This window comes from Leptonychotes weddellii, chromosome 3, assembly GCF_054177405.1.
Source record: "Leptonychotes weddellii isolate Sample4059 chromosome 3, ASM5417740v2, whole genome shotgun sequence".
NCBI lineage: Eukaryota > Metazoa > Chordata > Mammalia > Carnivora > Phocidae > Leptonychotes > Leptonychotes weddellii.
The window spans coordinates 77,826,989-77,849,198 of NC_138371.1; the positions used below are offsets into that span (position 1 = coordinate 77,826,989).

General features: G+C 38.4%; 2 long non-coding RNA genes across 6 annotated transcripts in view; both read right to left on the bottom strand.

The window, feature by feature from the left end:
• LOC145720560 (uncharacterized) overlaps window positions 1-4,207 on the bottom strand; it is a 21,522-nt gene extending 17,315 nt beyond the window's left edge. The window contains exons 1-2 of one of the 2 annotated variants that reach the window (XR_014143617.1): window positions 3,225-4,190; window positions 1,946-2,878 (exon numbers count right to left, since the gene is read on the bottom strand). This is a non-coding gene — a long non-coding RNA (uncharacterized LOC145720560). Of the gene's footprint in view, window positions 1-1,945 lie in introns of both variants that reach the window. The other variant, XR_014143616.1, reaches the window with a different exon arrangement.
• Window positions 1-22,210, bottom strand: part of LOC115943109 (uncharacterized) — a 388,724-nt gene that overhangs the window by 282,927 nt on the left and 83,587 nt on the right. The window lies entirely within an intron of this gene.

Below are 22,210 nucleotides of genomic sequence, written 5' to 3' on the forward strand. Positions count from 1 at the left end.
TTTGTACTCCATGCATCTAGAATAGAGTTAGGAGTTTGGCTATGGTAGAAAGAGAAACCAAGAATGATTATTGGTTTCTGAATACAAATGAAATAAACACAACTATATTATCTCCCAGAAGCTTGGAAAAAAAAAAAAACTCATCTGTAGGGGTGCCTGGGAGGCTTAGTCTGTTAAGCATCTGCCTTTGGCTGGGGTCATGATCCCGGGGTCCTGGGATCAAGCCCCACATCGGGCTCCCTATTCAGCACAGAGTCTGTTTCTCCCTCTCCCTCTGCCCCTCCCCCTGCTTGTGTGCTCTCTCTTACTCACACGCATCTTCTCTTTCTTTCTCAAATAAATAAATAAAATCTTTAAAAAAACACCTCATCTGTAAGCATTGTCTGGACTCACTCACCTCAATTTCTCTCCTCTGTGTACCCCAAAGGTATCAATTCCCACCATGCTGATACTGCCTTGGCCAAAGTCCCCACTGACCTCCATGTTGCCAAATTCAGTGCTGTTTTCTGTGTTCTCTCCCTCAACCTCTCAGCACTATTTGGTGCAATTGACTGCTTTTTCTTAAAACACTTTCTGCTCTTGGCTTCCATGACACCATACTCTCATGGCATTCCTCTGTTTAGTCTCCTTTGCTGTGTCTTCCTCTTTAAAAAGTGTAGGCTTCTAGACTTTATAGTGCTCCGCTCCTTCCTAGCCCTCTCCTCTATCAATGCACTCTCACTAGTGAGCTCATCCATTCATTCATTGGATAGTGAGCACCACCCAAATGCTAATGAATCCAACATCTTTATCTCTAGCCCTGACTATTCCCCAGAAATCCAGACTTACATAACCAACTGTTACTTGATGTCTTCATTTGTATGCCAAATGAATCTTTCAAAATTCACACACATAAAAGAGAAAGTATGGTTCCCTCTTCCCGATCCCAACTGATTCCTGCCCCAGGAATCTCCATCTCCATAAGTAGCACTAATCTCCCTAAAGATTGAAACAATAATCTAGCACAGGGCTTCTCAAACTTTAATGCATATATGAATCACCTGGTGGTCTTCTAATTCAGTAAGTCTGAGTTATAGCCTATGACTCTGCATTTATAACAAGTTTCAAATGATGTGATGTTGCTGGTCCTCAAATCACATTATTGAATAGCAAGGACCTTGGAGGTAATTCTCGTTGCCTCTGTTTCCCTAATGCACATTCCCCACACATATTCAAACAATCGGTAATGCTTAATCGACCACATTTCTCCAGCATCTGACTATTTTCCAACTCACAACACCTACTCAGTACCACCATCACCTTTCTCAGGTACTACTAACATAGATTCCCAACTAGTCACCTCTTTCTACTTTGTCCCCTGTCCCGTGGGGTGTTCTGTCCGCTGCAGCAGTAAAATACCAATCACATCAGAACACTACTAGCCAATAGTTTTTTCTGTCACACCTACAATTAAATCCCATCAATGACTTTAGAGTGGCCCCTGCCTGTCCTTCAACCTCATCTGGTATCACTCACACTCTGTCCCAGGATGATCCAGCCACACTGATCTTTCATTCCTTGAATTTGCCAAGCTCACTCCCACCTTGAGGCATTTGCACTAGCTGCTCCCTCTGCTTGAAATGCTCTTTGCCCTTGATCTTTCACATGGCTGACTCCTTCTTGTCATTCAAATCACAGCTTAAATGTCATCCAGAGTGACCTTCCTGAACACCCAATCCAAAATAGCCACTCTGTAACCTGTCTCTTGGTATCAAATCACTGTTCTATTTCTCTGCACTTTACTTATGCTATGTGATATTTTTCTGGATTATTTATTTGCTCATGTTCTGTCTCTCTTCTTCCCTCCCATCGTTTGCTCTCCCATTCTCTCTTCCTCCCTCCACTTCCTCCCACCCACACCAAGAAGTAAGCCCCATGAAAGCAGAAACTATGTCTGTCTTGTTACCTGTTTTGATCCCTGCATCTAGGTCGATTCCTGGAATGTAGTAGGCACTCAACACCACTTGATGTATGATTGCATGAGTAAATGATTGAGGAAAATTTCTGGAGTCTACTGCAGAGTGAGAGGGGACATGCAGCTACCTGGCATCTGGACCTTCCACTTTGTCCTGCAGGATCCTTCTTCACTTCTTCTCTGAGTCCATCCAATTCCACATGGTATACTTACAAGTGAAGATGATCAACTGGGGGGTAGGTTGTCATCATTTTTGTCATCAGAGGATCTTGTGTTTCATAGTCTCTGCCACAAGTACTAGAATTCAGCTTATTTCAAAATAAGCCAGCCAGGTTCTCAAAAAGAGCAGTCCCTCTGAGTGTGGACTTCATTTCCATGACTCTCCACTGGTCACTTTCAAAAGCTTTACTTAACTCCCCACCCATCTATTATTTGAAGGGTTAGGGGCTTGGGGATTGGAATGGAGCTTACTTATAGTGATTTGAATATGTAGTTTGATATGATTATTATAAAAGACATACATGGAACCAAGGCAATTCTAATGGATCACAGAGTGTGGTCCCCCAACCAGTGGTATCTACATTACCAGGGAGCTTATTAAAAATGCTAATTCTCAGTCTCTGCCTCTGACCCTCTAACAGAAACTCTGAGGATGGGCCCAAGCAATCTGTGCTTTAAAGGTTCTCCAGATGATTCTGATGCATGCTAAAATTTGAGAGCTACCTATTTAAACCATTCACATGTACCACCATGACTTTCCATTGCTCAGGAAAGTTGGCGACCTCAAGAATACTTAGTCTACTCCTTGCTTCTTGTAGCTTGTGGTGCCAGCCGCATGCTCTCGAGTGCCCCTTGGAGCCATGCTTCACAAAATCGATAAAATCAAGGGCTTTCTGCTCACAGCCAGGCGAAAGGAGGCCAAATCTGTTGAGATCAAGAAAAATAAGGATAAGGTGAAGTCTAAAGTTCAATGCATCAGATACCTTTATATCTTGTCATCACAGACAAAGAGAAGGCAGAGAAACTGAAGCAGACCCTGCCCTTCAATTTGGCAAGGAAGGAGCTGAAATGAACCTGGCACACTGACTTCGCCTGCATTAAAATTTTAAAAATTTCTTTAAAAAAGAATACTTAGTCTAGCCATTAAATAATATCCAAAAGAGTGGCTCAGACCTGCACAAGTTGAGTCTTAGCAAGCAGATATTCTGGAATGTTTGACTGACCTTAGTTTATCCAAGAAATAGGACTCAACCACTCAGCTTCCTTTTACCTTCTTTATCATTCTCTCTTGTTCCCTCCAATGTAGCTGATAACACTCCAGTGAGACCACTGGTTCTTGGTATCTGAGGAAAGAAATAACACCTGAGTCTTAAACTAACTCTGCCGGGTAACTGTCCTGTAAACACACCACACACACAAACACACACACACACACACACACACAGCACCTATTCAGTTGCTAAAGGAAATTCCAAGTGTGCAGTCATATCTGAACTATATGTCTGTCACCCAGTTGTTCAATGAACCAAATCTCAGCGACCTCAACATGTATTCAATTCAGGCAGATTTGATATTCTTAGCATCACAACCACAGCATCTACCTGCTTTCAGTTTTGATCCTAGAAATATTTCTGTGTCAGCCATCACCAGTTTCAAGATGAGAACTTACATAAGTTAGTGGTGAGTGAATTAGTTTAAAAAAAAAAAAAAAGAGTTAGTACTTGTGTGCATTGATTCCCAGTGTTGGTGGCTAAAATCCATGAATTTTTTGCTGTGGATCCATGTTTTATTAAAACAAAAGCAGATATTGTAGATTGCTTTGTAGGTCATGGTTTGCATGAATTGCTCTAGTCACATGTAGAAACAAAGCCCTTTGTTCTACTACCCATCCCCAGTATATTTGTTGATTCCTATTTAATTTCCCAGTTGTCAAAAAGAAAAGACAGTAGTATTATGACTAGAGTCATAAATTAAGGGTGATGTTATCACAGAAGACTGAGATGAAGAAATAGAGGACACTCCAGGAAATATGAATAAACAACTTGGTCGCCACTTGGTTATATATGGGGATTGTGCACCTAAGAAAAACATTAGTGAGGGGCAACTGGGTGGATTAGTCAGTTAAGCGTGCAACTCTTGATTTCAGCTCAGGTCATGATCTCAAGGTCATGGGATCCAGCCTTGTGTGGGGTTCCATGTTCAACAGGAAATCTGCTTGAGATTCTCTCTCCCCCTTTCCCTCTATCCTCCCCCTCCCCCCGGGCCTGCTTTCTTTCTGTCCATCTCCCCCCACGCCACCCCTGCCCCACCCAGCTGCCCCTACTTGCTCTCTAAGGTAAATAAATAAATCTTAAAAAAAAAAAAAAGAAAAACATTAGTGAAAAATGAAAACAATGTTAGAAATGTATTACTTAGATTACCCTATCATATTTTAGAATGTCATTCGTTCTTACATGAATTTTGTCTTCTTACCAATCAGACTAGGTTCCCTATGTTGCAAAAAATTGAAACTCACAGAAATATTGATCTTGTTCCTCAATGTCAATATTATGAAAAGATTCTACTTTGATTTAAATATGTCATAATTGTAATACCATTTCACAATTATATCAGACATGATTACTGAGGCCCTCGTATGCTTATAGCACATTGTTAATGTTAATAATTATGAACCTATGAAGAGAACAGAACAAAGATTATTCTCCCCATTCAAAATATCAACATGTGAGTCAGAGTGTTAAATTTAATCAAGACCACATAACTAAGCCACGTGGAATGGAAGTGAATTCCAGATCTAGCACATTTTCTTTTATGTAATACACACTTGACTGCTATTCCCAGATATCCTACAGGGTGGTAAAGGAATCTTTGTTCAATAATTTAACGTTGCTTTACTCTATGCTGATTATGGGCACTTTTTTTTAACCATAATGACAAATGCTGTTTTAAACACTATATTCACTGACTGATATGAGAAATCACCTTCTGAAGACCCAGGCCCATCCCACACTTTGCAATGTTTCTTATCATGCTAATGTAAAATGTTGCGGGTAGCAACAGCAGGGAGGATAGAGAAAGACATCCATCACATGAAGAAATGGCACATATTGATTTTTCTTCCCATTGTAAGAGACAGGTAATACAATTTCATTGTCTATTCAATATGAAAATGGGACTTAATGGAGTTATGGTTTATGATTTGGCCATTGTGTCATGCTTCCCTTCCAACAATCTCTTCTCCATCTCAGACTCCATCCCACGACACTAGGTAACCAGATAGCTAGGTCTACCCACTTAGGACCAAATGCCATTGGTTCTGCAGAACATGAAACAGAGTGTATCAAAGAAATACTGAGCGAGAGACCAGTCTCTACAGGGTATTCACCTCAAGTAACTGGGCCTGAAGAGCCCTGGAGTATATGCCCACTGGGGCCGTCCCCCAGTAGTGCAATAGAAAGGGCTGCACTGCTCTAGAAAATATGGCTAGCAATCTGAAGGTCATGGCAATTTGAGAATTTATTAGTTGTGGCAGGGTTTCTTCCAAGAAAGATGTAGTCTCAAAAAGCAGGGAAGTGTTAGGTTTGTGTTTCTCTTTTTGGCTTTTTTCCATGAAACCAGTTGCTAATGTTGTTGGAAGACAGTTTTCTGTAGGTCTCTCATTTTCTGCATATCTTGCAAGCAGAAGCACTGACTTCTTTTGTCCCAGATTATCTGTGCAAGGATATTTGTGTAGTGAACACTCATGGAAGATAGAGATATTATCCCCATCCCAAGTAATGGGCCAACAAGCTGGTTTCCCAGTATGAAACTTTCAGATTCTCCAAGTGCAGTATTTCTCTCCTATAATACAACTTAACTGTACCTGTGGGTGTCACCTAGCTCCCTTACTGTCCGCTCAGTAAGAAAGGACGAGTTGTGAGTAACAAAATCCTTTGTCTCTGATCTAAATCTCTCTTCCTGACTTGGCCTTGAAGTGCCCAGGTAAAAATAATAGTTATAAGAGTTGTGGTCATTTTTTTTAATATTTTATTTATTTATTTGAGAGAGAGAGAGTGAGAGAGAGCATGAGAGGAGAGAGGGCCAGAGGGAGAAGCAGACTCCCCACTGAGCAGCGAGCCCGATGAGGGACTCGATCCTGGGACTCCAGGATCATGACCTGAGCTGAAGGTAGTCGCTTAACCAATTGAGCCACCCAGGCGCCCGAGTTGTGGTCATTTATATTCAGTTTTTCTTAGGTGAGTTTGCTAAATTACAGATTTGTGGTGTTAGTCACATTTCCCTGCTACAGAGATTAGTACTGTCCTTTACTGTTGGCCTTTGGTATTGTTGGCCTAAAAAAGGAAAAAAAAAACAATGAGAAAGTATTTATGGCAAAATTTTCATTCAATACTAAAAAAAAAAAAAAAGCTAAGAAATAATCTACATGTTTGCCTGTGCAGACAAATTAGGTTAAAGCAAATTTCAATCAATAATAGCCAAATTATGGAAAGGGCCCAAATGTCCATCAACTGATGAATGGATAAAGAAGATAGGGTATATATACAATGGAATATTACTCAGCCATAAAAAAGAATGAAATCATGCCATTTGCAACAATATGGATGGAGCTAGTGAGTATAATGCTAAGTGAAATAATTCAGTCAGAGAAAGACAAATACCATATGATCTCACTCATATGTGGAATTTAAGAAATGAAACAGATGAACATAGGGGGAAAAAAGAGAGAGTCAAACCATGAAACAGACTCTTAATATAGAAAAATCTGAGGGTTGCTGGATGGGAGGTGGGTAGGGGGATGGGTTAAATAGGTGATGGGTATTAAGGAGGGCACTTATCCTGATGAGCACAGGGTGCTATATGTAAGTTCTAAATTCTACACCTGAAATTCATATTACACTGTATGTTAACTAGCTGGAATTTAAATAAAAACTTGTAAAAAATAAATTCCACACAGAAGTTACTCTGACAGACCTCGACCTCCTATAAAGCACATGCGCACACACAGACGCGCACACACACACACACACACAAACACACCTATTTCTAGAAGTTCCCAAGAGATCTCTTTCTTTTGTACTCCATTACTTTGATGTCTACCAGGCTCTGCCTTATTCTGTCTCTAACTTACGAATCTTGCCACCCTGACAATTTGGCTCCTCCAGCTCCCTCCTGATGCAGAACAGTAGTTTTCGCTGGGCTTGCCCTTCATCGCACAAGACACAGTAAGCCCCACCAGTATCCACAATTCAAGAGCCAATTGCTAGGGGCCAAGTTCCCTGGGTGGGGGGGAGGGGGCGGTTCATACAACAGCGACCACTGCCGCTTCTCACCCTGCACCCTAAGCAGCATAGTCCTTTCTGCTGTGAGGTCTGTGGAGGAAGGGAGGTGGGTCTTCCCTTACTGTGATATGCTCAGTGCTAATTCAGTGTCACTTGGGCAGCAGAATTCTTTCTAGACATAATCAGAACTAGGTTTAAACATGAATCACCATGTAGGATCTTTCTTCTTCTCATCTTCAGTGGCTCTTGGGTCAAGCTCATCATGCATACAGCTTTCTGTTCTCTCTCAGGATTTGGTCTGTCTCACATATCTTGAACGCTCTTCAAAAATACTTTTGTGGAGCCAATTTTCCAATGGACCAGACATGCCTGGACCCCCATGGGTGCTTGCCCCAGGCATCTGCATCACTCATTTCTTCACCTTCTTCAAATTTGACTCAAGAGTCATCTGGTCAGGCAGACCTTTCCTAACTACCCATTTAAAAATGTTAACATCCACTCTGACCCCAAGCTATCCTCTTCCCTACCTTATTTCACTAATTACTTCCAAATGTATCATAAAACGGATTTCTTGTGCTATTATCGTCTTCTCCTACAGAAATGTAAGTTCCAAGAGGGCAAGAGTTTTTATCTCTTTAGCTCACTGATATGCTCAGAATGGGGCCCAGCACCCAGTTGGTCCTCAGTAAATATTTAAAGAATGAATGAATGAATCCTGGACGCAGGCCACATGTGTGATATGCTCCTCTCACATAAATTCCATTGGCCACCTTTCCAGTCAACCTGACATCCAATAAACAGACTTTGGCTGAAAAGCTAGTTGTGAATAGTGATGCAAAAAAGATATGCCCCACAGGAAGGACCAAGTAGTTGAATAAATAATGATGATCCAGTCTCTTCCTCTGGTTGTCTTTGCCCTTTGAAATGATGACAGAAAATGCAAAAACCTTTAGCCTGCCTCTTCTGTTCTTTGTAATGATTAGCCATTTTTAAGTCCATACAGTTCTTATAGCCAATAATATAACTCTTTTAATCCCTTTCTTTTTCTGTTGCCACTTAAAATTCCTTCAGAAATAAATTATAACTTTTGAAACTTTAATGTAATTCAAGATATGCAGTTAAATGTCATAATGAGCTAGGACAGATTTTGTCTGTGTGTTAACCATGGGGGAAATTAGTGAGAATTTGCCCATTTATTATGTAGGACTAACAGATCAAAATGAAAAAGAAAGTCTTGATTTGGATTTCACATATCTATGAGGCAGTCCTGATGGGCAGGTAAATTGCTACAAAATTTTCAGAAAAGCATCTGGAATACCTCAAATTCTTTTAAAATATTTATATATTTGAATGTGTTCATTATACTTTTAAATATATATGTAGAAGGATGTTCATGGAAATGTTATTTATAATGAATAAAAAGTGCAAGCAACCTAAATAGTCAATAATAGAGGAATATTTAAATAAGCTACATTCTTATTATTCTGTATAATAGAATATTATTTAGTTACTTAAAATTGTGATTTTTGAAGATCATCTAAAGAAACTGTTCTCACCAGGTAACACTGAAATCTAAAAGCTAGATATGCATTACAAGGGCCACTTTTCAAATGATAAAAACATATCCATAGAAAAAATGAGAATGAAATCTGCAAATATGTTAATGATGATTATTTCTGTCTTCATCCATTTAGGCTGCTGTAATACAATACCGAAGACTGGGTGGTGCATAAACCACAGACGTTTAGTTCTCACAGTTCTGGAGGCTGGAAGTCTGAAATCAGGGTGCCAGCATGGTCCAGTGAGGGCTCTCTTCTGGGATGCAAACTTCCTCACAGGGCAGAAAGGGAAGGGATCTCTATGGGGCCTCTTTCATGAGGGCACTAATCCCATTCATGAGGGCTCTGCTCTCATGACCTAATCACCTCCCCAAAACCCTACGTCCTAATACCCTCACATTGGGAGTTAAGATTTCAACATATAAATTTGGGGAGGCACAAACATTCAGACTATAACAACTTCTGCTTGTGGAAGTAGAAGTCATTTTATGGGTAATATATAGATCCTAATATATCAAAATATTCCGTTGGCATTAGGCACCATGTTCTTAACTGATGCTGACAGATAAACAGTTTTGTGACAAAAGATTTTCTGACAGTGAAATACATTTAGATGATGATGCAAAATAAACTGCAAGTAGTCATAATAAGTAAGAGCTGACATTTCATAGGCTCTGATTTGAATTAGGTGCTATGCTCACCATTTCAATCCGCTATGAAGTATCATTATAGTATGTTATAAATGAAGAAACTGATGTTCTTAAGAGACTAAATAACTATTTCAATATTATGTGACCAGTCAGGGTAGTGTGAGATTTGATCCAGAATTTTCTACCTCCATAGCGTCTGCTTTTAAACACTATGCTCCATTAAAAACAGCTGATAATGACCCACCATGAGTGAGCTTGTAATTTACTTTTGATGGAGAACAAGGATTATTTTCGGGTAGTTTAGCATTCCTAATGGTAATTACCATTCAGATGATTATTATCTTTTAACTTTTGGTCAGATCTTCACTGCCTCTCTCTAGGGTAAATATTTCAGTTTCTTATTGCTGATAAAATATATAGAATACTTTGTCTTAGACATTGACAAAAAAATAGTGATCTTTACAATTTTAATCAGTTGTAATTAAACCATAATTATAATATAATTATAGGAAAAGAAAAAAGTCTATCAGAAAAGACACTTTCTAAACTAAAACTAGCATAAAACATGAAGCCAGAAGACTAGAGTTGATTTCTTTTTTTTTTTTTTTTAAGTAAACTCTATGCCCAGCATGGGGCTTGAACTCAGAACCCCGGGATCCAGAGTCACATGCTCTACTGACTGAACCAGTCAAGCAGCCCTAGAGTTGATTTCATGATAAATGAAGAAAATATCAGAACCATGACAAAGTCAAATTTGCTTTAAAAACAAACAAACAAAAAAACTAACAGTTTGATAGACTCTGCCCCTGAATGAAATGTTGGGGACTCTCTTGGCAGTTCTCCCAGATAGCAGGTAGAACAGGGTACATGGATTACTTTAACTAAAACAACCTGCTTTTGACAAATTCACCTCAGATTCAACCAAGTGTGAAGCCTATCACACTGCCAAACTGAGAGAAAGACAGTTTTTACCTGAGGAGAGAAACCAAACAAACTATACAGAACCTACTGAGCTTTTCTAACGTAAGAGATTCAGTTTCAAATTACCTAGCCTAGGAGAAAATTCTAGATCAAAAAGCATTCCTAGAGAGAACTCCAAAATATGCAAAATAAAGAGAGTTTTACAAATTATATTTAATATGAAACAAAACAAAATTAAGCAAAATTAAGAGGTTTAGCTCAATTTTTAGGAAGGCATAATTTCTAGAAAAAACTCACATAAAAGTAAGGTCTAGAATTATAAACTTAAATCTTGAAGACAATGCTGCCTTTAGTTGGTAAACATTTTAATAATGTCACAATTTAAACTATCTTAAAAGGATAAGTCCTGGCGTTATCAAAATGTTTTATACCAGTTTGTTTTAAGGAATCTGTATGTTTAGAACTTGGTGTTCTGAATATATGTTGTTGTATTCCTCAGATACACACACACACACACACACACACGCAAAAAAAAAAAAAACACGACCTCTCATGTTTTTTAATCTACTATTTTGTTAACAGATAATATCCTCAAGTTAAAAAATAAAGAATGTTCCTAAAATAATGTCTCTTCCCCTGAGGTACCCTTTGGAAGGTAGCAGTCAGTAATGCAATCAGATATCTAGGGTTATTTCAGCTGCCTGCCAAAATATCGCTCATGACTAGTAAAGTATGCTGAAAAACACCATTACATCAATGACAAAAAGGGCACAATTGTTCTTATTTCTGGAATTCTTCTGATGTGACTCAATTCACTGGGTGGGATTTCGATGGAAAATGGCTTTAGGAATGTTTTAAATGAAGGGAGGACAGAACCAAGCTTTCAAACACAGACATAATGGAAAATCATAGAGTCAGACTTCACCCCGCAGACAATGACAGAGATCAAACTCAAAGTAAAATCTATAGCTACAAAAACTCCAATTTTCTGTGCAATTTTGAGTTTTATGAATTTAACATTGTTTCTTCTTGACAGCCCAAATAAAAACATTTCACCCTCCATATATGGGAATATAATTATGTAAGTTTGTTTTTTCATTTCAGACCTGGAAATGTCAGATTAAAGGCAGAGGGCGAATATGAGATTATTTTAAATATTATTTTCATATTTGCCCCCAAATCCAAAAGGCACTTAAGAATTTGCATAATTTGGAGATGCAGAAATCATCCATAACAGAAAAGGACATTCTGACATATTTTTAAACATCTTTAGACTCCTAGAACTTCACTTTTTTTTTTTAAGATTTTATTTATTTATTTGACAGAGAGACATAGCGAGAGAGGGAACACAATCAGGGGGGAGTGGGACAGGGAGAAGCAGACTTCTCACGGAGCAGGGAGCCTGATGCGGGGCTCTATCCCAGGACCCTGGGAGCATGACCTGAGCCGAAGGCAGATACTTAATGACTGAGCCACCCAGGTGCCCCTAGACTCCTAGAACTATAAACCCAAATAGAATATGCCATCATCAAGAAGGGTCCCTCTGCCTGGGCTGGTGATATACTAACTCTCTCTCCTGTAACTCCCTCCAGATGGAGATGAGGTGATCCAGTTTATGAATACTGGGTACTTGCCTGATAAAATCAGTTCTTCTGTTGAGCTTTTCTTATTTTATATGTTTGGTTTGCCTTTCCAACTAACTTAAACTAAAGAGCTGTCTTTTATCTGTCTTAATATTCCCCCAATGGGGATAGTTTAGAGCCTCATCCACAGTGAACATTCTCTATTGATTTAATTCCAGATAAGTTCAAAATGTGTTTTTGTTTTTGTTTTTTTTTTAATTAAGAAGATGAGCTTTCCATGCCTACAAAGACATGTTCCCTATTACCCGGGGTTAGAACTAGAAAGATACTTATTTGATAAATCTAATAAGTACACGAACAGTTAATACGGTAACACTTAATGGTAACATATTGTTTAGTAATTCTAAAACTTTTTGTTTTCCATAAAAGGAAATATTGCTCAGATACCAAACAAACAACGCTGAAACTCTTCTGGTTGAAGTAAATGGAGAGGACTGGGTAGAAAAAGGGAATAGCAGGTAAGGAGAGGTAGAGGCAGAGAGGAACTGAAGCGCAACGAGTTGGCTGTCTCCCCACTACCTACAGAGGTCACTGGGAACTTAGAGCTACCTCCCAGTACTGCTTCAAAAGCCACTCGGTTAGTCTGTTGTATAAAATAGTTTAATAAAAAAAAAAAATCTCTGCTTCTCCCTCCTGGCAATTTAGTATCAGAAATTGAATCCTGTGTTTTCAAATTCTATTATAAATATAGGTTGAATAAATGAACTGACCAAGTGAATGAATATTTATAACCAAACTGAACAAAATCATTGTTATTGGTATGGTATTTGTTCTAGTTGGCTCGAATGGAATATGAAAATCTAAATGTTATTGGAATTAGATAAATGAACAAAGTGAAAAATATCAACTAAGACTGAATGCCAACATCTGAAATATTTTAAAATTTATTTTATAAAGTAAAAATTTGTACACATGGCATTCTTTCCTATCTAAGGTAATGAAATGGATTCTGGGACATATGTATGTTTCTGTTGCCCTGAATGCCTCCCTCTTTTGGTAACAACTGCTCAATTTTCCCCCTTTTGGGAACTACTCCTTTCTTATACATCCAGACTTAGCAATTTCTCCATCAAAATGTTCCACGTACTCCCTACCCACTCACCGCATGCCCAGCAAAGGTGTGGGCACATAACCCAACATAGACCCTCCGACCCTGAAATATGCAGCTTTCCTGGGATGATAAGATGTAGGAGCAATGAGTGGAGCTGCCTTGTCCACTATGGGGTTATATTAGGTTCTGTTACTTGAATCTCTGCAGCTATGCTGGTCTAGAACATTTTGAGCCCTGACTGGCCTCCTTTTTTTCTGTGGGCTGCATTGTATCTTTCCAATAACATCCTTACTTTACTTATATATGTATTTATTTTTCTTCATTTGTATTTAAGTTAGCCAGAGTCCACTTTTGAACCCCAAGAACACTAAGGGAGATAGGCACCCTAAACACTGATAACACAGGCAGAAATTAACTTAAAGAAGCTTAGATCAAACAAGTCATGCTCACATGCCACAGTGAAACGGATCCTAAAGTCTCAGCTTGGTGTACTAGGATTCATGTCAATATTATTCCAGATTTGCAAAAGATGCATATAGTATCCTAAGACCCAGTCATATGCCAACAGAAGACCACAGGTCTGAGATCAGGAGAGCAATTCTCTGTGTAGTTTAGGGCAAGTTATAAAAACTTTTTGAATCTCCATTTCCTCATATCTGTAAAAGGATGAAGTTAAAGTAGAAGATCTAAAAAGCCCCCTCTAATCATGACAACCTGTGAATTTTTAAGTTTACAAATATAATACACACCAACTGTGAATTTTGTTTTTCAGTCCTGAGTAGGTACTCTGAAGGAGTCCCTGCAGTCTTCCTTCAAGGCGGCATTTAAATTTAACACCAGACCCACCCAGGATCAGCCTATACTGTGGTGTGACTTCCCTCCAGAGTTTTGTAGAATCTCTTTTTGTGATGGAAATCAGTGCTGCCCTCTGTACTCACATTTTCCCTTTTCCGTTCTTTTTCTATGGTTGGAAAAAAGATGAGTTATAATTAAAATCAAGAAAATACTGTAAGGATAAGTACAATGTATCCTGTTTTTATAAAAGGTCATTCTTGCAAGCTATCAAAGCTCTTTACAACAAATACCTAATTGATGGTCACAGCCTCCTCTGTAGGAATAAAACACTACACCCGGTTTACAGAGGAAGAAACCAAAGAGGGAGTCAACAGAATTTCAGGTGACCATCTCAAATCTGGAATAAGAAATTCAGAGCACATCCATTTTAGAACACTGTGTGTCAGAGTGCCAAATTAGCTCAGTTAGTTGTAGACTATTTCAATGTTGACCTAGAAATATGTGTAATACATTTATAATGAAAACAAAGTGAAAGACATACCCAAACAGCTAAGAGTCAATCCTAAAACAAATAGCTATTACAGTGGTTTTCTGAATAAGTTCTTTGGTGACTAGTTGATGACTTCTGTGAAACTCACATGTAAGTGTGGCAAGTCTAATTTACTGTGCAATTATAGAAAACTGGAATAGAGTCTTCACTTAAGGCCAAGTTATACATACTAATAAACCAAAGCTGATAAGTGATCAAAACAACAACTTCATGTCATTCACTTAAACTAGAAACATACTTCCCAGCATCACCACTACCATGTTTCCCAAAACAGTGTCCCTAGCTAGACTGGCCCAGAATAAGAGAGGAAGCTTACCTGTCTCACTCGTTAGATAATGCCTATTTAACAGGCAATCATCCACTCTTATTTATTCAAAAAAAAATTATTCCATGTGCCGGGCACTGTGCTATTCACTTCATCAAATTCTACCATCAGTCTCTAAAGCTCATTCTCTCAACTTGGAGAACCTAGGGAGCCCAGGAGAATGTCGATCAATACAGGAACAGGATGCCTTTTCCTAACTTGTTTAAGGGTAAGCCTTTGTGCATTTTCCCTTTAATTATTTGGTGAAAAGAGTGAATTTCCCCAGAAGGATAGTCATCAGTCACTGGTGAATGATTCCTATGGAAAGTGCCCATGTCTTACAGGAGCTAAATGGCCAGGGGACCTGCTAAAGTCCCAGTGATGAATTTCCAAATGCCACTGGACTTCCAAAATATCATGGAGGAGATACAACATATGTGGGCTCCCACCAACAGGGAAACACTCTTCCCAGCCCTGAACACAAGAGACAAATACAGGCCACCCCTTCAGGTGTGCAGAGGAAAGGGAAAGGAGTATTTTTCAGTACCCGCCTTTCATCAGGCACTAAATGAATCCCTTTTGACCCCATCATCTTAATCGTCCACTGTTCCTTGTTCAGTGAGAGTTTGCCTTACCACCTATCAAAAAATTGAAAGCCCCAAATGATATACCATATATTTGTTTCTATTTGTTTCTCTCTAGAATGTAAACTCCCAAGGGCATGAAAACAGATTCTTGGAAAATAAACTGCTGGTCTGATCATGATCTTCTTCCCTCCTAGCTCTGAACCAACTGAAAAATGGAGAATGCTCCTTCTTTTTAACCAAGGCAAAATGGGAACTCTACACCTTCCCCCACCACCCCCTGAATGAAACTCACCCAATGGTGACAGGCAGAAGACCTGGAAAACTGTAGACCTTTTCCACATGGAGGAAAAGGTGAGAACATGGTATTACTTCAGGAGTAGCTCTAGGAAACAGAGGCAAGACACTTTAGGACCTCACGACTCCAAGCGTGATCCTTGGACCAGCAGCATCAATGCCTGGAAGCTTCTTAGAAATGCAAAGTTAAGCCCCCGCTCTTGACCTACTGAATTGAAATCAGTATTTTCATAAGATGCCCAGGAGGATCCATTCCCATTTAAAAATTTCACTAACACCTATGAAATAAACCTTAGAATATTAACCCCACCACAGATACCCAGGCCAGTGGTTATCAGACTTGTCATTTAGCAATCAGACAAATAAATCCCTCTTCCTTCTAATTAGTTGCCAATAATATGAAGAAACAGGGCAGCTTCCTCATTCTGAATTCTTCCAAGAGAGGACAGAAGTGACGGTTTTAAAATATGAGTTTGTTTGTTGCTTATTAAAGGCAGCAGGAACTTGGGGAGGGAGAGAAAATGAATCTCTACTTCCACTCTTAATTTCTCTATCTTCCTTCCTCATCTGTACAAAAGGAATAATAACACCTGCTGTATGGGCCATTGTTAAACTTGAATAATACATATCAAAGTCTTTAGTAAATATAAAATGTTATTTTTTAAAGTTTGTTCTTGTTACACAAGGAAACTGACAAATCAGCAGCCCCTCAGGTTTTAGAAATTCAACATATCATGCCATTGTTGGATCCCAGACAATTTTACAAATATTTTTCTATTTCCATGCTGGTCAAAAATGTGCAGCAGTGATGTTTACTTACAAATCAAATGAAAAAAAAATTTAATATGTTAATACTTAACTGGCCAGTTTCTATGAGATAAAAATGAGGAGCTGAGAAGGAAAAGTTTGAAGATTGGTTACTGTATTTTGAAAAACAAACACAATGTATTTAGATGTATTTAGACTATATTTTTTTCAAAACTAAGAAAATACATATACATTATGTTTTCTTAGCTTTGAAAATTCAAAACCAATGTCCATCTCACTCTGCCTGCAACTTATCAAATGATATAAAGTAGAAATGGTTCTCTTGAAATATGCCCTCAATAAAACAGCCAGTTACCTTTATTTAATTAGCAGGTAACAAACTATTTTGTCTATTTATACAGATGCATACATTTTAACTTGTCATTTGTTTCAAACTGATTAAACAACATATTCATATTTCAAAGATTATGAAACTTTTCCTTGGGACTGTCTTTTTATCTTAAAAAAAAAAAAAACAATGCTAATAGTTTCCTTTTTCCTATATTCAAACGACTATTTACTACCACTTCTTGATGTGGGCTTTCAAAATACAAAGAAGGTCTGGCAAGTTTTCAACATTCTTTTTTAAATCTGTTCTTAAGCACTTATATAAAAGCATGAAGAGTACTTCTTTGGAGAACTGATAATGTCCCATGTTCAGTATTTGTATATTAAGGACTGTCAGTTACATTTAGTGTATTCATTCATTGGAATCTGTCCTGTTAATCTGCATGCAACTGATTTCAGGGAAGCAGAGTGATCAGAAGAAGTCAAAGTTAACATAACAATTCCTTTTCTACAAAAACCAGCCTAAGACATTATGGGTCCAAATTTCAAAGCAAGTTACTGTATTTGCAAGTTTTAAGTCACACTTGGCAGTTTTTCCAAACACAGTGGTCAGGAACTGAAAAAAATAAACATGTGTTTCCAGGATTTTCTTTTCACATGCCTCACAAAAAAGCAATGTTACAACTATGTTTTCACTCCCTTTATAAAGGTCTTCTTAAGGAAGAAGGCTTTGCTGATTTGTGTTATTTTAAGGTAGATTTTACAAAATACCATTAAGAGGCAAGATAAATATTACTTTCGTTGTATAAATGGAAGTTTAACTTCCCCAAAGGGATTTCTTGAAAACTCGGATCTATCATTATGCAGTGATATTTTGTACTTTAAATATCATGCTTAAATTCAGAACATTTAGCATGTTCCATCCTCCAGTTGCCTTAAACAAAGGGAAAGTAAAGGAATCAATCTACATATAGTTCTTAGACAGCAAGTCTAAAGCCATTCCCATTTTGATGAAAGAATAACTGAGGCAAAGTAAATTTGTTGCTTTCCTGAGGCTTAACAAAGTAGCAGCCGAAGGATGAAAATTCACAGGTGTGGTTCTTATTCAAGACAGAGGAAACAATCAATCATAAAGCGAGATTTCAGCAGTCCATAAAGGCCTCCAAACCCAAAAATATCCCCATTACTGGTAGACCAGGTGGCCTAAATCTCCACTCCAACCTTCCCACCCCATGGAAAGTGTTGCCTTGAAAATTCTGACCTATTAAAATGTAAATACCATATTTTGTAGGAATAGCAATACCAACCATCAAATCATTAGGAAGAATTTATTTCTCCGTTTCCCAACTAAGATCTGGAACTATAGAAAATGGGATCCAGGACAGAAAGTGAGTTGGCTAGAGAATAAAGGATGCAAAGTATTCAGTGTAGAATCCTCCTAAGGGAGACTGGATACCAGTGGAGACCTTGAGCTACTGTGAACAGTGAGTATGGTCCTGGTACCTGGATGAGGAAGGAGAAAATAAAAGAACTCCTCTGATAAGATGGGTAGTATCAGGAATGTTTGCAGGGGAAAGGATGATTGGAAAGGGTTATAAAACACAAGAGGAAAAAAATGTTCCAACAATTGCACTCCTCGCTACTTACACAAATGAGCTGAAAACTTATATCTGCACAAGAAAACTGCACAAGGATGTTTACAGCATCTTTAATCTGAAATGCCAAACTTGGAAGCAACCAAGATGTCCTTCAGTAGGTAAAGAGATAAACTGTGATACATCCAAATAATAGACTGTTAATGTGATGCCAAAAAGAAATGAGCTCCTAAGCCATGAAAGACATGGAGCAAACTAAAATGCATATTACTAAGTGAAAGAAGCCAATCTAAAAGGCTACATACTATATGATTCCAAGTATATGACATTCTGGAAAAGGAAAAACTATGGAAACAGTAAAAAGATCAGTGGTTGCCATGGGTCAGAGGAGAGGGAAGGATGAATTGGCAGAGTACAGAGGACTTTAAGGGTAGTGAAACTACTCTGTACACTATCCTGGTGGATACGTATCATTATACATCTGTCCAAACCCACGGAATATACCACACCAAGAGTGAACCCTAGTGTAAACTATGGATCTGGGGTGATAATAATGCGTCACTGTAGGTTAATTGGTTGTAACAAATGTCCCTTCGGGTATAGGATGTTGAAGTGGACAAGGCCGTGATGGTGTGGGGGAAAGAAGTATATGGGACCTCTCTCTACTTTCCACTCAATTTTGCTGTAAATCTAAAATTGCCCTAAAAAATAAATTCTATTTTCTTAAAGCTACTGTTTAACAACTTTTCTAGGACAGTCTTTCTTAATCTTTATTTTGTTTTTCGTTTGTTTGCTCTCAATCTTCATTATTGTTGTTTTTAAATTATGAGCTCTGTTGAGGATCCAATGACAGCCATATATTCTCTTCCCAGCAAAAATAATAGCACTTCCACACATTCTCACAACACAATGCATACAATTGCAGGTGTTCACAAATTCCCTGAAATTCATCCATAAAACTAACATTTGCTAATTTTATGTATTTAATACTAAGTACCAGACACTTTGTTAAGCATTGTGTCATGCTGTATCACATTTTGTGCTGGCAACAACATTATGAGGTAGATACTACCAACCCTGTTTTCTTATAAGGGAATTTAATTGAAGAACATTTTTTAACACCTGCTGAGTGGTCAAGCTGGGACTCCAAACCTGAACTGACCCCAAGGGGCAAGTTCCTAACTGTCCCCTACAAGCAAGTCTGGTTCTGGCAGATCATGGACCCAGCTAAGCAGCCCTCATCTAACAATGGGTCTATTTGCCTGTTCCCAAGCTCCTATTCTTCTGTCAATGAAATGCTTATCTAGGCCAGCATATGTAGATTATACAGAGCTGGACCACCATTGAAATAGAAGGTAATTATTTGGGGCTGATCCAGCTTCCACAATTAGCCCCACCCCCACTTATCTTGCCACTTACCAGGCCATAGGTGATGGGCAACAGCAATGTTTCTGTGTTTACCTGAGAGCAGAAGATTTGGATCATTGCCACAGAAATAAAGACTGGTTCAGCTCAACATGAGGCTCAGTGTCAGTGGCTGATAAAGAGTATTCTATAATCGATAGAGATTCATGCTAGCTAACACGCAAACCACATATATTAGTAGAGATTTGCAAACTCTGAGTAAATTGGGTCAACGTGAATAAATGAAATAGAGGACAAAAGAAGTCCAAATCCCTTAATATGGAACCGAAACAGCCCTCACAACTCCTTTCAACCCCAACCTTCTGACTCTGAGGTATGGGGTCTTTCTTTTAGGCTAAACCAACAGAGCTCTCCTCTTGATGTCTCAGAAGGACAGCAAGCACAAGGTGCATAAAACAGAATATATCATTTCCCCTTCTGGGTATGTTTCTAATTCTTATTTTAAAATCACTGTCTACCCAGTCAAAAAGCCAGAAAAATAAGTGTCATTCTGAGAGCCTTGCCCTCTCTCATTTCTATTTTTTAAATTTGCATATGTCCTAGTGATTCAACTATCAAAATATCTTTACAGGTCTCCTGTTATTTGCCAGGAGTATTACAATAGCCTCCCAATTGCCTTAACCCCATCTCCAAATCTCTTTTCAACACTGTCAAATGAGCTATTCATTCTAAAATATGAATCTATTATTCAATTACTCAAAATTTTCAGTGTTTCCTCATTTCTTTTAGATGGCATCCAAACTCCTCAATATGTCATAATGGGTCCTAATTCCCACAAATCTCCACTCTGTGTTCTACCCACACCAAACCACGAGAACCATTTTTTTCTCAGTGCATTTTCACAGAGAATTTGCCTACCCATAACATACACCACCCCCAAAATCCTGTTTTCTCTCCTACTCCCAGCCAGGGCACCTCACCAAATTCATTATAACTTACATAACTCCAACTTCAAGATTCAACCCAAGTCTCATCTACTCTTGGAAGTCTTTGAAAGTCTAACTTGGGTCAGGACATCATATGCTAATGGCACCAACTGGGAAGGGCACCCAAAAACTAAGAAAAAACTAATCTGAAATTCTTTGAAGGTTTTTTTGTAGGCAATAAATATTTATCCCAAGCAAAATCAAAACTTTGCTAGTCTTCATTGCATTGGCTCTGTAGTTCAACATTATTTTTGTTTAATTACAAAGGGTTAGAACATAATCTTTTCAGTGGCACACCCTGGGTATCCCTCCTTAGTGCTCCCATATGTAAGATACACTCTATAATTGTTGCTTTTCTTGAATATCACCCCAACTGGAATGTGAATTTCTCCTGACCAGGAACTGCAGCTTTTCTTATTTACACACAATGGTCATCGTGACACCTGCCAAATACTAGGAGTTCAATAAATCCTTATATACAGAAGGAAAAAGGAGGGAAATAGGGAGGATGGATGGGAAGAAGGGAGAGAAAGAACAAAGAGGGAGGAAAGAAGGACGTTTCTTCTAGCCTAATATCTTGTACTTGTTACTTGGAAATTGAATTCTCAATGCCTCTTTTGCCCTGATAACTTTGTTAGCAACATATAGAAAGGCAGCTTTGAACTTGGGCAACCCTGAAGTCAGGTAAAATCAGTTCTTGTCAAGCCCAGTCTTCTCTAAGGATGAGTTGATTGTTCTCCAGCCTAACATAAAAAGGCTTTTAATGTGAATCCAGTCTCAACTTGGAGTTCCCACAGGATATATAACTAGTCGCTATCTTCCACCTTCCCTGACCTGCCTGCTTCCTAATACGTACCTCAAGAAACTCCCTGGACCACCAGTCTTAGATACAAACCAGCGGATCCCAAAGGCTGGGCAGCTCTACATATCAACTTTCAGAAGAATCTTAATCCGAGATAATCCAGTAAATTGTTTTAACAGCAGTATGTTCTGCTCATACCAAATCTATGGGCAATGGCCTGCCCCTTCTACCCTATGTGTGCACGATGACAAAAGGCTACAAATTCAATAGGTCACGGGCCCCTTTTTTTCCCATTAAAAAAATAATAAAAGGCTAAACTGAGACATATGCTAAATGAGAACCAAACTATTTTGAAAAGTTATAATGAATTCTTATGACAGGAATTATATTATGCATAATATAAACATCTGTATTTAAGGAAGATAATGGTTTAGCTCCAGGAAATAACAGCTAAGCAGTGATGACTTAAGCAAATGTTTTACAATTAATGGAAATAAAAATTATATATTATTACAGTTAAGGGATGTTGGGAAAATGGGGCAGGAGGTAACTCATACCAATGGATTCTGATGCAAGAGAGAATTAAAGTTTCTATAAAACAAACTCTCCCCTAAAGAGGGAAACTGCGACAAGATCAAACTTCTTGAGTTCAAAGATGTTAAATTCTACTATTTAAACCCCATTTCATACGTCGTTACAGCATAACCATGTCTACCTTCAACAGAGTCAATCTGCCTCTTAAAATGGGATATTTAAAGGCAGACTGTTGGCCTGGTGTCT